At 33.7% G+C, this 15,702-nt stretch overlaps 1 protein-coding gene across 1 annotated transcript in view; it reads right to left on the bottom strand.

Annotated features, from left to right (window-relative positions):
• Positions 1-15,471, bottom strand: part of LOC129247734 (protein yellow) — a 30,676-nt gene extending 15,205 nt beyond the window's left edge. The window contains exon 1 of the mRNA XM_054887011.1: positions 15,315-15,471. The gene's annotated coding sequence lies outside the window, so the exon portion shown is untranslated. The remainder of the gene's footprint in view (positions 1-15,314) is intronic.
• Between the last annotated feature and the right edge of the window lie 231 nt (positions 15,472-15,702).

Genomic DNA, 15,702 nt, shown 5'->3' with positions numbered 1-15,702 from the left:
TTGAGTGGAAATCTTTATTGCTTCATAAGTTTTTAGTTTAATTCGAGATAAGCTTTTCATTCCACATTGAAATTCATAGCTAACTTAACAACTCAATTGCTAATGCTAACAGGTCACAATCTATTGGCTGCACATGCGTACAAGATAGGGATTACTAACACGGACAAATGCAGAAAATGCAGGGAGGATGTTGAGGAGACTTTAGAACACCTTATGTGCGTTTGTCCGGCATTATTAAAAACGCGACTAAGATGCCTGGGAGCCCCACTGTTTGAGGGTCTACTTAGATTCGCCAAAAGCGCTGACATCCTACATGATGTCTACTTTAGGTATTCATAGAGGTCGGTCTCCATCTGGTATCGCTAGGGACCAAAAGGTCTATGTGTGGCTTATTGCCAACCAGGCTAACCTAACCTAACCTAACAACTCAATTTTATATTTTTAGTGGCCATACAGTGGTCAGAAAAACAAGATTATCGTAAAGGGTTACAAAGACTAGTTCGATGTGAGTGAAATTTAGGATTCTAATAATAATAATTTAAATATCATATTGCTGAATTAAAATATGCCATAAAATTTGTACTTTGACAGCTGACAGCTATAAAGTCAACTGTTATTTCCCCTAAAGTTAAAAAAAAACGCAAAAGTAGTGCTGAGACCAGCTGATTAAGCATTTCAGATGAAATTTAAATTTTGGCTCTCTGACACCTCTTAGTTTGTAGGATTACAAAATAAATTTATCCGAATTTACATATTGACAGTTGACAGCAATCAAATCAACTGTCATTTGCTCTAAACAAAAAATTTCAAAAAGTGACACTGATAAGGTTGTTCTTGTTGTTGTAGCAGCATAAATATTCCCCACACATGTACGGGGAATGCTACTGAAGTGACAGTCCTTGGCTGGATATAAATCCGGATCATTCCGGTTACGTAGAACCGACTGTCGTGGGAACGACACTCATTGGGTCTTAGGACTCGCTGATCACGTTGGCTGTTAGTAGAAGGTTTTGTCAAAATTCCTTTGTAATAGTTATATACTTCGCTAAGATTTGTAATACACAGGGCATAGTAGATAAAAATGTGACAACGAGAAAAACGCCCGTACCTCCACAAAAATTGTTCAGGGATGTAAACTCAAGCTGAATTTGTAGGTTCCAGGAAATCTTGTGGTTCAGGAAAATGAACTATCACACGAATTGGTAACGACGCATTGCTCAATCAGACCAGAGTCAATTGTTAGGTTCATCGGGCACCACGCCCATGAGACTACCAGCAACTGTTGATTTAGCCCGAAATTGATTTAGTTTGTTCGCTGATTACTTTGTTCAGTGTTTTTTGAATCCGGGGACCGTGCAGTAGAAAGCTGCTTTATACAAATTAAAATAGAAAGGGTCACAAGAAACATCTGTGAAGGTCAGACGGTTTTTATTGCAACCGAATGGTAGACCGCGAACTCTGCTCCTTTGCGTGTTCCAGTTTAGTGTCATTTTCGTGATGCTATCTGGTGGTTTTCTAAGCGTGCGACCTATTCATCGCCCCTTTCTACACTTGATTTGCCATAGAATGGGCTCCCCATTCGTTGATCTTCACAGCGCGTCTTTGCTGATGGTGTTCGGCCAGAATATTCTACAGATAATGCGGAAGCATTTGTTGACGAATGATTGTAGCGTTCGCGTCATGGTGTTGGAGACCAGCCATCTTTCACTTCCGTACAAGAGTACTGAATTCACATATGGGCTGAATATTCGCAGTTTAGAGCGCCTAGATATTTGCGAACTCGTCCATACTGTATGCATTCGCCCGAACGCCGCCCATGCTTTGTTTAGCCTGCAGTTGATATCTTTATTTGCTTCGCCGTCTGTCGTAATAGTGCAGCCGAGATAGCAGAAGCTTTCGCCAAATTTCACCGGGCACCCGTCAACCATTGGTTTTGGCAATGTTGGCCTCCAGTCCGACAGTGCGTGCCAGTGTAACTAGTCTGTCCGCCTTCGTTTGCATGAGCTTGTGAGAGAGGAGACAGATGTCATCGGCAAAGTCCAGGTTATTAGTATAAAACTCCATCTTCCGTTTTCCTTATACTAGCCTAAAGCCTAAAGTACTTATAGAAACTCTAAGTGGAAATCAACTTTGTTTTTTCGAACCTACACGAATCCATCCATCCATCGAATGTAACAGGTATTCTCTATTGTGATCACCAACTTTCGGATGCAGTACTTCTCGCTTCTGTAAACTAATCAGCCTAGGCATGGCTTTCATTCGTGGCGTCTTAAAGAATTTGACGGAAGAAGACTTTCACCATATTTTCGAGTAGTGAAATACTCGTATGGTAGGTAGTAGGGGAATAGAGGAGAAGTGCATATTGAAAGTAACAATAATCTCATTTTTTAATGTGATTTTCGTACATTTTGCACTAAAATAAATTTAATATAACTTTAACTGTTAAATAATTATTTTTTTTTTATTTTTTTGTTAAACAAAATATTTACTTTGAGTTCAAAGAGAATGACTTTTTAATGCAAACTCAATGTAAATTTCCTGCTTCAGCTCATGCAACAAAATTGCCATTAAATAGTCTTTATTTTTATTTTTTTTTTTTTTTGGCAATAAATGTTTTTCAGAGGCGAATAAATAAAGCAAATATTTGAAAATATATATGAGTTAGCCTACAACACTTAACAATCTTTCTTGCACATATAAATGGCACATAAATATAGTGCACAAAAACTAATATTTCCCATTGACTCTATTTAATTTTTTTCGCCTGCATATTTTCTTATATAACGACCTTGTCCAACCTCAATTTCAAAACAATTTTGCATTCATTTGCGACCAATTTTACCGCCTCTATTGTTGTTGTGCACGAGTATATGCCCATACTTACGTAAGCATGAAAGTATAAAATACGTCCAAATAAATTGGTGCACCTTTCTATTTCTCTATTCATGCTTATAGGTAATCGCATTGTACTCATGCAAACGAGTTTATTCCGAAATGGATACAAAAATATTTCTACCGTTCAAATATGCTTTGATCTTTTGCAGTGGCTTTTGTAGTTTAACGCTACTGCCCATGTATTGCTCCATTAATCTTTTGACGTTCGAACTTTAACCATTTTAGTTTTCGTGTAGATAAATATGAATAAGAGCACAACCCACATAAAATAGAACAATTAAATAAGTATTAGAAGAGGAAATAACAACTTGAACGAGAAGTGTTGCAAACATTCAATACAAACGAAAAAAAGCGCCAGAGAATGGATTTAGTAACAACATCAGCTATAGATATTAGCCTGCTGAGCTTGTCGATTTAAACGAGGAAATAAAACTTCAAGAAACATTTTTCTTGAGTGCTCCAAGAGCTAAATGTAATATCCAATATGGCTATGCGGACACTCACGCAGGGTCTACAACACGCAAATTGGTTTTTTCTAACAAAAGTGCGTTGCTCGTTTGAACTGCGCCGTGGCAGAAGAGTGCTTTCAAGATCAACATTCAGTAGAACATTTTTTCTGTCCAAAAAAAGTAAGGCGTTTGAGTATAATTAAAAAAAATCTAAAATGTAGAAATTTGAGAAAAACTACAGGGAGCGCCATCTTTTATGTCGGTATGTAAATGCTGAATAAGTTTGTCATTTACCAACCGATCGATTTCAGCGCACATGTTTTCAATACGTCAATTCATTAAAATTTCAACCATAGAAATCCGTATAAAGTGCAATTGACAATATTGCCGACAGACCATTCACGTCGCTTGGCACACAACCAAACAGTCGCTCGAATGGCTTACACTGAACCCAATTTTTGGAAGCGTATTTTAATGACTGACGAGACACATTTTAACCTCTCGGGCAGTGTGAATAAACAAAATCCATACTAGATTCATGAAACGCCATTGCATGACCGGAAAGTAACTGTTTGGGCCGGCATTTGCGCCAAAACCATCATTGGGCCATATTTTTACCGAGAAAACGAAACGGTCGATGGAAACCGCTATCGATGGATGTTGGCTCATTATGTCTGCCCAAATGCGTGAGAAAGGTTTAGACGGTTACTGGTTTCAACAAGACGGTGTGCCATGCTGCATTGCGGAAGCAACAATTAAATTTCTGCAACGAAAATTCCCGGTACGCCTAGTGTAAAAAAGAGACGACCGTGACTAGCCCCCCAGATCATTTGACTTAAAATCAGTTGTTTTTTTTTTTTTTCTTACAGGGTGCACCATCTTTTATGTCGGTATGAAAACATTAAATAACTTTGAAAAAAAAAGCAACTGATTTGTATAAGTGCGATATTTTTACTTGGTTTGGTTATTTACAATTTATAATATTATTATTATTATTGACAGAATTTTTTTACCACAAAAATTATTTGAATTTGTTTTTTAACCTTTTATCGAGAAATTCGGTAAAAATCCCATAAGTTAGGTTAGGAAAAATTGATTTTGAATTTTTTTTATTTAAACTTTTTTTTATCTATGTATCGAGAAATACAGTAAAAACCCTTTAGAGGGTTAATATGTTCCCAAGGAATCATCCTCGCGTTATTCCACATACATACAATAATTGCAAAAAAAGTCTAAAGTCATGTGATTTCATATGCCTCTTCATTCTAAGAAAGATTTTTAAAAATTCAGATAGAAACGTCGAAAACGATGACCCCAATTACCATCAACCATTGTTAGAACCTTGCTTTTTAATTGATGTTGTGCAGTACTATTTTCTCAAAAGTAGTACTACATTTTTGTGCTCAGATATCAATTCAATTTTTTATCAAGAGTCAATTCTAAACATTTCATTATCTAGGCATCAAATAAATGAAACATAATGCTACCTTGAAATTTAACTTCATAAGCAGAATTTCCTGTGAAGGATATATTCATATTAAATTGGCGCATACTCGTATTTGTAGCCTCTCTTAGATATTTAATCCAATTGCTCTTTTAATTGTTGTCTTACAATTATTGCCCTACAATTTTATGTCGTCTACGAAGGCCAGCTGGTTTTCATGAGAAGCTTTTTCTTTAACAGCAACGCACTTGGTTATCTGTCATTGTCTACCCAACAGTCGAATTGAGAAATAATATTTCTATCCATTGATGCTCCATGTCCAGGTGTGCTTCGACCTCTGTCGAACCGAATTGTTGATACGCATAAACCACTCAACTACACTGGTAGACTAGAGGTTAGCTCCCATAAATTTGCTTTAAAATTCTCTTATTATTTTGACCAAGCATAATTGCCTAACACTCGAACTTTTCAGCGTTCAAGTTCGCCGCCTCTTTGAGCCAGTTAAACTTCAAATAAACAGGTGCTCCCTTCACCTGTCAAGTTGTGCTAATTTTAATACCGCTTAATTTCAGATTTATTTATAAGCACTTATGCGTGAATATGAAATGCAGTACTGTGCAAAATGTAAGCAGCTGCTTTTCGAATTTTTTATATTGCATTTATTATATTTAAGTAATCAGTGTTGTTCAGAAGAGTTTTCATCGAGTTTATCGAATTTTGAACCGGTCACATCATTGGCCCATTTCTCTTTTCAAATGCTACTGGAAACGCCATTTCGATCAACCGTGAGTGCTACAGAGGAATGATAAACCATTTTTTGTAACCAGAAATTGAAGATGCAGACTTGGATGATCTTTGATTTCTGCAGGATGGCCACACAGCCCGTGCCATTGTCGACCTTCCGCGCTAAGTTCGGTAATCGTGTTATCGGCCGTCTTGGGCGTGTTGTCGGCGAAATCAATGACCACCTCGGGATTGCAATTTGATGCCCTTAGACGCTTTTTGAGGGAGTGTCGTGAAAGACCGAAGCTATGCGAAAAATCCCTTAACAATTTAATACCTGGAGGCAAGTCAAACGGAGCAAATGTCTTGGAAAACTTGGTTATTAGAATAGGCTACTGTGAAGCCAGCCAAGGCAATCACATGAATAAAATGATGCTCCATAAATAATCCAAATGTTTGCTCTTTCTACATACAATGGGGACACATCAGCCGAAATAGGAACCAGAATAGAAATGACTAGGTCTACATTTTGTAAATTAAGAAAGATCTTAAGCTGCCATGACTTCGATATGAATCTTAAAATTCGTTTTGTGAAGTGTTATGTGTGCTCTATGCTCTTATATGGTATGGAATGTTGGACACTCAAAGTCTCTGATATGAACAGACACGAGGCCTTCGAAATGTAGATTTTTAGGTGAATTTTGAAAACTCCTTAGACCGATCTGGTTTCTAACTTTGTAAAAATAGAGATATTTATAAAGAAATTGTAAATAATATAAATTAATATGTTTTAAGTCATGTAGTTCGGAAACAAAGAGATATAAAATATTGTATAATCGCTATACAATCGTAAACGAATAAGCAATACAGATTTTTCTTTATTTTATTTTCATTTATTTTATTGATTTTTATTTTATTTTATTGATTTTTATTGTATTTTCTTCTATTTTATTGCTATTTATTTTATTTTCCTTTATTTTATTTCCTTTTATTTTATTTTATTTTATTTGAGCTTAATCCATCTCGGCTATTGCCGGAGATTACACATCCCGGATAAATTTTCAAGGGATTGTGCTGTGGTGGAGCGTAGTCCAAGTTTTACGCCCATGCGATTACTATTGCTTAAATATTTAAAAATCTACGAACTACTGCACATGTGTCCAGTATGGTCGACTTCTGCATGCCTTCTAAGAGTTGTTGGCAGTCATACTTCTTCAAGTTTTTTATTAAATGCTTAGGCACTAATCCAGTGGACGATATAATTATTGGGATTATATTCACTTCCCTCGCTTTGTACATTCGTTTAAGTTCTATGGCCGAAGCTACATACTTCGATATTTTAGTGGAGTATGTGCTTTGGATGTTGCGATTAAGGGGCACCGCTATATCGATTACTTCGATTGTTCTATTTATCTTGTAGAACAAGATGATGTCAGGTATATTGGCAGCTGCGGTTTGATCAGTGGAAATAAATCTGTCCCAGTACAGTTTAAAATTTACATTTTCCAATATTGCCTTTGGTTCATATTTAAAATACAAGACTTCTTTTTGTTTCATGTTTTATCGCAAGTTGTTGGTGGAGGAACTTTGCTATATTGTTATGTCTCATGAAATATTCAAGGGGGCAAGTACGCTACATCCAGCAATTACATGGTCGATTGTTTCACCGTAAATGCCGCACCTTCGGCACCTATCTTCTATTGCCACGCCATATATGGACCTTCGGAAATTCCTTGTTGGAATAACTCGGTCTTGGATAGCGAGTGCGAAACCTTCTGTTGTATTTGTATTTTATTTTATTTTATTTTATTTTGTTTTCCTTTATTTTATTTCCTTTCATTTTATTGATTTTTATTTTATTTTATTTTAAATCTACTTTATTTTATATTATATAATTTTATTTAAATTTATTTGCTTTTTTAGTTCTATCTAATACCACTATATTTTTTTCTTATTTACATATTCGTATATTCTATTTAATTTATCTTTAGTACTTCTGTCATTTCTTTACTATTTTTTACTTAATTTTTTCTTCTATATTTTCTTTAATTTTTTTTTTTTTTTTTTTAATTTGACTTGTTATTTTATTTTATTTTTACTTTATTTATTTTATATAATTTTATTTTACCTCTCTTCAGCTTACTCTATTTTGTTTTATTTTTTATCTCTTTTTTTATATTTTTTTGCATTTAATTTAATTTATTTTGTTTTCTTTTGTTTTATTTTATATCTGCATTGTTTTTATTCCATCTCATACCACAATATTTTATTTGGTTTTACTTTTTTATTAATTTATTTTATTTTTGTTCTTTTAATTTATTTTATTAGGTGCGCAACTAAGTTCCCGCTGTTTGTCAATAGATGCCGCCAGCAGTGTATGATAGTCGATTCTAACATAACCTAAACGTCATAAACCCAGCTTAGACATATGGTAAGCAAACTGCTTCGACACATTAGTGATTTTGTTTTGGTTTCATACACTTTTGGTTTTTTGAAAATGTCTGATTTTGTCCCGAATAATCGTCATTTGCGGGAAGTGTTGATTTTCCTCTTTCATTCGAAAAAAAACGACAGCTGAAACGCATCGAGAGCTACAAAAAGTTTATGGAGATGCTGCTTTAAGTGAAACATCGTGCCAAGATTGGTTCCGCCGCTTCAAATAAGGTGATTTTAATGTTGACGACCGTCTGCCGACTAAAGGAAGGTCAAAAACCTTCGAAGGTGCTGAATTGGGCGCATTGCTCAATGAGGATCCGTGTCAAACGCAAGAAGAGCTTGCTTCAGTATTAGGAGTTACCCGCCAATCCATTTCCAACCGATTGCATGCTTTGGGAATGATTCAGAAACAGAGGACTTGGGTTCCTTATAGCATCGTGACGCGTGATGAAAAATGGATTCATTACAGCAATCCAAGGAAAAGGAAATCATGGGAACTGCCCGGTCATGCTTCTTCGAGTTTAACAAAGCGAGCCAGTCGTTTCTTTCTCGTGCTAACCGGCGCCAATTGGACACACCAAGTGAAGCGAAGTCCTTCTCCACCTGATCTTTCCAACGCAGAGGAGGTCTTCCTCTTCCTCTAATACCACCAGCTGGTACCGCATCGAATACTTTCAGAGCCGGAGCGTTTGTATCCATTCGGACGTCATGACCCACCCAACATAGCTGCTGGATCTTTATTCGCTGTGCTATGTCTATGTCATCGTAAAGCTCATACAGCTCATCGTACCATCGCCTGCGATATTCGCCGCTGCCAACGTGCAAAGGTCCAAAAATCTTACGCAGAATCTTTCTCTCGAACACTCCAAGCGTCGCTTCATCGGATGTTGTCATCGTCCAAGCTTCTGAGCCATACGTTGGGACGGGCATAATGAGAGCCTTGTAGAGTGATTAGTTTTGTTCGTCGAGAGAAGACTTTACTCAATTGCCTACTTAGTCTTAAGTAGCACTTGTTGGCAAGAGAGATTCTACGTTGGATTTCAAGGCTGACATTGCTATCGGTGTTAATGCTGGTTCCTAAATAAACGAAGTCTTTTACTACATCGAAATCATAACTGTTAACAGTGACGTTGGTGCCGATACACGAGTGCACCGACTGTTTGATTGATGACAGGAGGTAATTCGTTTTGTCCTCGTTCACCACCAGACCCATTCGCTTTGCCTCTTTATCCAATTTGGAGAAGGCAGAAAAAAACAGCGAGAACTTAGTTGCGCTTCTAATATTATAAGTATGTTATTTCATTATGCTTTATTATTATTATTTTTTATTATATATTTAAAATTAGAATTTTTTATTTAATTTATTTATACATATATATTTTTCTAATATTTTCTTATTTTAATTTTTGTTTTATTTCACATTTACCTCAATTTCCTTCTTTGATTATTTGCTTTTTAATCAACTTTATTTATAATTACACTTCATTACGCAAGCAACACTTTTTTTTATTGGAAAAAACGAAGTCTTACCATGCCCCCTACATATATACGCATTTCTTTATTATATTTTGCACAATACTGTACTTAGGTACTCTTATACAGCAGCAGAAGCTGATTGAAACTGTACGAGCTTTAAACACAGATATCTAGTGCTGGAGGCTAGCTCACATTTGTGAAGTAGGCTTATAAGTATAGGGTGCCCCTTATGACCGCTCAGTTTGAAATTGGAAAAACTTTAGTTGAACTTGTGGTGTAGTACCAGCTCATTTGCAGCAGTGACGCACAGCACGTCAACTTTGTGCTAAGTGATTGCCTTTATGCCCAGGGTGTACATTTTTGCTTTTAAGAAACCCGAATAAAAGAAATTCGATTGCATCAAATTATATAATCGTGGCGGCCAATTCACACCACCACAGTGCGAAATGAGAATATTTTCAAACCATCTTCGACAAAGTCTCATCATTCGGAGCGTTACTTATTCGCGTAATTCTCCATGATTAAATCTCATTACAGCTATACCCTAGCAGCGCTTTATGACCGACATAAAAAATTAAACTAACTTCGCAATAGACGCCCTTAATGCAGCATCCTAAACTTAATTGCGCAGCTGTTCGCAGAATTGAACAACTTAAATACGTCATGAACGAAAAAAAAGGAACTCTGTTGTTTTAGTTTTTCTACCTGCACTAAAAAATAAGTATTTGAATTTTTATTATAACTATTCTATAAAATATATTCATAGTTTAGAATAATAAAAAATTGTTGACTTTTATTTATTTTTATTAAACTTAATTTTTTGCGTATTTTTAGCCGGCATTTTAACATTCTACCGGTAAGCCATTTTATTTTGCTTTATCTTCGCGTTATTAAATATATGCACATAAAATTATCCGCATATAATTTGAATAAAAAAAAATTATGCTCGAAATACGAGTATCAAACGCAAGCGCGTCTCTTCAAAAACAAATATCAGGTCAGTCCATAAGTTCGTGCGTATTTTACCCATAATTTCACTTTTGTACGATTTTTGCATACAAAAAATTATTCGTGGAATATAACGGAACTATTTATATTTTCTTTGATATATTGTGCATTCAACAAGTGATTTTAATCTCGGATAGAAGCACGTGTTGTTAAAAAATAAAATGAAATCTTCGAACGCGTATAAGAAGCATATTTTGTATTTTTTTGTATAAAAGTGGGAAAAATGCAACAACTGCTGCTGCAGAAATAAACACTGTTCACGGAGAGGATACCGTGAGTGTAAGGACTGCGCAAAAGTTATTTTCAGAATTCCGAAGCGGTAACTGTGACGTGGAGGATGCCCCGCGCGCTAGTCGTCCTGAAGTCTTTAACTCCGTCGCCTTGCTCGAACTCGTGGAAGCTGAGCCGAATTTGACAGTCGATACGATAGCTCAGAGGTTAAATGCATCGCATGGAACAGTTCACAGGAACCTGGTTCAGTTGGGAAAGGTTTCAAAGCTGGGAAAATGGGTTCCGCATAGACTCTCCGTCGCCAACCTTCAGCAGAGAGTGAATGTGTGTTCCCAGCTGCTGCAACGGGTTGTAAATGAAAGTTTTTTTAACTGTGATGAAAAATGGGTCCTTTACAATAATCTTGTTCGCAAACGCCAATGGTTAGATAAAGATGAAACACCAGAACCGACCCCTAGAGATGGCCTTCACCCCAAAAAGATTCTCCTGCCTATTTGGTGGGATATGGCCGGTTTTGTTTATTATGAACTTCTGGCACCAAACCAGACAATAACTGCTGATTATTATTCCCATCAGCTATCAAACCTGAATGAGGCACTTAACAAAAATCCGCCGTCTTTAGTGAATAGACGCAAAGTTTTGTTTCACCACGACAACGCGAAACCTCATACCGCAAGGCAAACATTAGGCAAGCTGAACGAGCTCGGATGGGAGCTAATGCTGCATCCACCATACTCTCCGGATATTGCACCTTGTGATTATCACCATTTCCGTGGACTTCAATCCCATATGAGTAGCAAGAACTACACCTCAAAAGAAGCTATAAAAAGGGATATCGAAGCGTATTTTGGCTCCAGGGACAAAAAATTGTTGAGCAGGGAATTAAAAATTTGCCTAAACGTCAATTGTAAATAATGAAGAAAAATATATTATTGATCAATAAATACTTTAAACATCTTTTTTATTAATTTTAAAACTACCTTTAAAAACGCATGAACTTATGGACTGACCTGATATTTACTACATACATAGTAAATTCTACATACAATACTATAACAATTTCTTTGCAGCAGCTGCCGTTGAGGCAGCGAAGTTTTTATGCTGTCAAATGACTTCTAATTTTACCAAAATTCTGTAGTATAAATGTCAAGTTGAGACAGATAGAGGAACCGCTAGACAAGTAGTTGGTTCGATAGTGAGCTGAGCACGCGCATCAGCTAAGGCCGCACATAGTCGTATGTGTGTATGTATATATATGCATGCACACATACATACATATATACATGTTTATACTATATTTATTCGTATGTAGCAGCTTGTTGCTCAGCTTGTACCACTAGAATCAGGTTCGTTTCTTGAGTCTTTGGTTTTTCAAGGCTCAACGGTGATTGTAATTCGTTCAAATGTTTTGTCATTTGCTTTTGGTATAATTGATGCACTTAAACACAATTTTTGAACAAAAATAACATTTCCATCATTCATAATTTGCTCGCTTACGCACGTTTTGGTACTAAATCTGTAAATATTAAAATTTTTGTATTTCGTGGAAATTCAATTTGCTCAGCGACTACTTGTGTGTGCATCTGCATACACTAATGATTAATTTGTTTGCAGCACTGCTTACAAGTTTAGCCGTCGAAAATTTATGTGCACATTAATATTAGTTTATGATCCGCATTTAGTCACACTGAAAAAATTACATCATTGTTTGTCAGCTGCGCCACTTTTATATTGATTTGTTTTTTTTTCTTGTTGTTTTTTCTTTAATACTTTTCTATCATTTCTTGCGACATTTGCACGCTTTGGCGACTACTACAGCTTTTACACTCGAGTTTTGTGCCTACAAAAATGTTGTACTTGTAATTTATTTGAAATTTAGCAAGTGTGTTTCTGTGTATGTGCGCGACAGTATATGTGTGTATCTATGTATGCACACGTGTAGCATCACATCTAATGATGCCCATCATTAATATTAACTAAGCATATGAGCTGATTTTTGAACAAGTAGGCCATTGAGCGCGTTGATTTAAGTACTTTTCAAGCTGCTTCATATCGTAAAAAATAAAAATAGCATTCAATGCACTTGATCCGACATACTTTGGCCGTTCGTTATGTGGCTTTTTGAAGATGAGTAAAATGTTAGTCACTGCCGATTTGTCGGCGTTCAGTTGGTTTCAAAGCGACAATAAAACATGGGGTGAAGTCACAAATGTCATGGGAGGGGGTTTGTGTTGGCAAACATTTCGTTAAAAATATTTTTTTTTATACTTTAAAATACGTACAGTTTGATGATATATAGTTTATTCCATTTAATTTGTTTATCTCAATTTTCGTTATTTCTTTTTTTTTTGTAATAGGGAAATACAGAAAAAAATGAATATAGCAAAAATGAATATATTTTTTCTGTTTTTTCTTTATTTTTTATTTCTATGAATAATATATTTTTTTATATTTTCTTTAAGACTTGATTTTATAATTATTTTATTTTTTGCTATTTCTGATATTCATTTTATTTATTGCATTTTATCCCATTTATTTTTATTTAATTTTTGTTTTGTTTCATTTATATTCTATTTAACTTATTTATTTAAACTTCCGACATTTCTTTTTCTTTTCTTTATTATTTATTACTTAATTTTTTTTTTTTTTTTGTATTTACTTTTACTTTTTTTATTTAATTTTTACTTTATTTATTTTTACTTTATTTTATTAAATTTTTTTTTTTTTTGCTTTTTTTATTTATTTCCTTTTTTTATACTTGTTTTGTTTTTTGTATTTAATCTATTTTATTTCACCTCATTTGATTTAACTTTATTTAGAATTTTCTTTCATATTTTGAAAGACATATAATACTTATTTTGATGATATTAATTTTATTCTATTTAATTTGTTTATTGAAATATTCTTTATTTCTTGCATTATTTATTGTTAATTTTTTTCTCTGCATTTTCTTTAATTTTTTATGCTATTTTTCTATATTTCCTTTATTTATTTTATCTAATTTCATTTTATTTAATTTTTTTTAATTTTTTGTATTCGACTTATTTTATTTTGTTTCCGTTTTTATTTTATTTTCCTTTATTATATTTTATATGTACTTTATTTTATATAATATTATTTTATTTTAATTTATTTATCAATTCTTTAATATTTATTTTCCTTTCTTCTATTTATTTATTATATTTCTTTAATTTTTCACTTTATTACTATTTAATTTTATTTCGTTTCATTTATATTCTATTTAGTTTCTTTATTAAAAGCTTTGACACTTACTTATTTTTTCTTTTATTATTTATTATTTTATTTTTATCTCTGTGTTTTCTTTAATTTTTCACTTTATTATTATTTTGTATTATTTTTTTATTTAATTTATTTATATTAGGACTATGAATAAGTTCGTGCGGTTTTTTTTTCGAAATTTGAATTTCGGATCATTCCCATGGCTTTTAAACATTTGGAAATGGTTGATTGATCAACTCCCAAAGTTTTTGCAACCTCTTCTTGCGTTTGAGCCGGATCTTGATCGAGCAATTCCTCCAATTCGGTATCCATGAACTTTGGCGGCGCGGCCAAAATCACCACTTTTAAAGCGTGCAAACCACTTCTGGCACGTTCGCTCAGCTAGAGCATGCTCACCATAAACTTCCACCAAGATACGATGACTTTCGGCTGCTTTTTTCTTCATATTAAAGAATTCCCCGCAAAAACACATTATTTGGCACGAAATTCGACATTTTCAAGTGTGGTAAAAATATTGTTGTTTACGCTTCAAATAAAAAACTTATACTGACGTTTGTGCCTTACGACAGTAGCTCTCCAATGAATGTTTGGAAATGTGGATCGATGGAATAATAATCAAGTTACGCCATCTGTTGTAAAACCGCACGAACTTATTCATAGTCCAATATTTTATTTTATTTTATTTTATTTTATGTCATTTCATTTAATTTTGCTTTTAATTTTTGTCTTTTATTTATATTTTTTATTTTATATCTACTTTATTTTATATTATATTATTTTATTTGTCATTTATTTTTTTATATTTTTGTTTATTATATTTCTTTAATTTTTCATTTTATTACTATTTCTGTTTTTATTACTTACTTTATTTATTTTATCTCTTATATTTTATTTTTAATTTATTTATTTCATTATATTTTTTTTTTAATTTATTTTATTATGTATTATAATTTTTTGTTTATTTTTTAGTATTATTTTTTTTTTGTTTTTATTTAATTGATGTTATTTTCTTTTCTATTATTTCATTATTTTTTTATGTTTTATTTCATGTTATTTCATTTTATATTTACTTTATTATTACTATTACTAATTGTGTATGTAATATTACAATTTTTGTTATTTAATTTAATTTATTTTTTTTTATGTCTTTATATTCTTTTAATATCTTCTTTTATTTATTCCCATAAATGCTTTCAATCACATTTACCTCATTTTTTCCTTTTTTATTTGCTTTTTAATCTACTTTATTTACAATTATACTTCATTAAATGTACCATTACCACAGCGACACTTTTTTTTTATTGGAACTCCAAAACCTCACCATGTCCCCTACATACATACATACGTATTTCTTCGTAGTACAGTACATTCAAGCATTTGATTTGTATTTGTTTAATATTCCCTTTACTCACATTCAACTAACGCACACTTGCTTGCAGCTTTACCAACCGCAACTTGTTTATGGTCTCACAGAAAAATAATACGTTTTGGTTAGACAAGTCTTCTCGACCTACACGAAATGATTCTTCATGCCGCAACGACTTCTTTACCGTATGCCGCTCAAAACGAAACTAAAAGTTGTTACCGTAAACTGAATAGCTTAAAACGGAAAAACGACAACTGAAATGCCAATTCAACGCAATGACTCATTGAGTGGATGTGTTGAGAGTGTTCCAGACACTTGACTCAATACGATTCTGCTCTAAGAAAATCACTCAAAATAATTACATTTTTGATGATCAAAAGTAGTTGCAGACTGCGAGCAATAATAAACTGCTTACTGAATAATGGTGTGTTCAC

Source organism: Anastrepha obliqua, chromosome 5 (assembly GCF_027943255.1).
Source record: "Anastrepha obliqua isolate idAnaObli1 chromosome 5, idAnaObli1_1.0, whole genome shotgun sequence".
In the NCBI taxonomy this organism is placed as follows: Eukaryota; Metazoa; Arthropoda; class Insecta; order Diptera; family Tephritidae; genus Anastrepha; species Anastrepha obliqua.
This window is presented reverse-complemented; position numbering and strand designations above follow the sequence as displayed.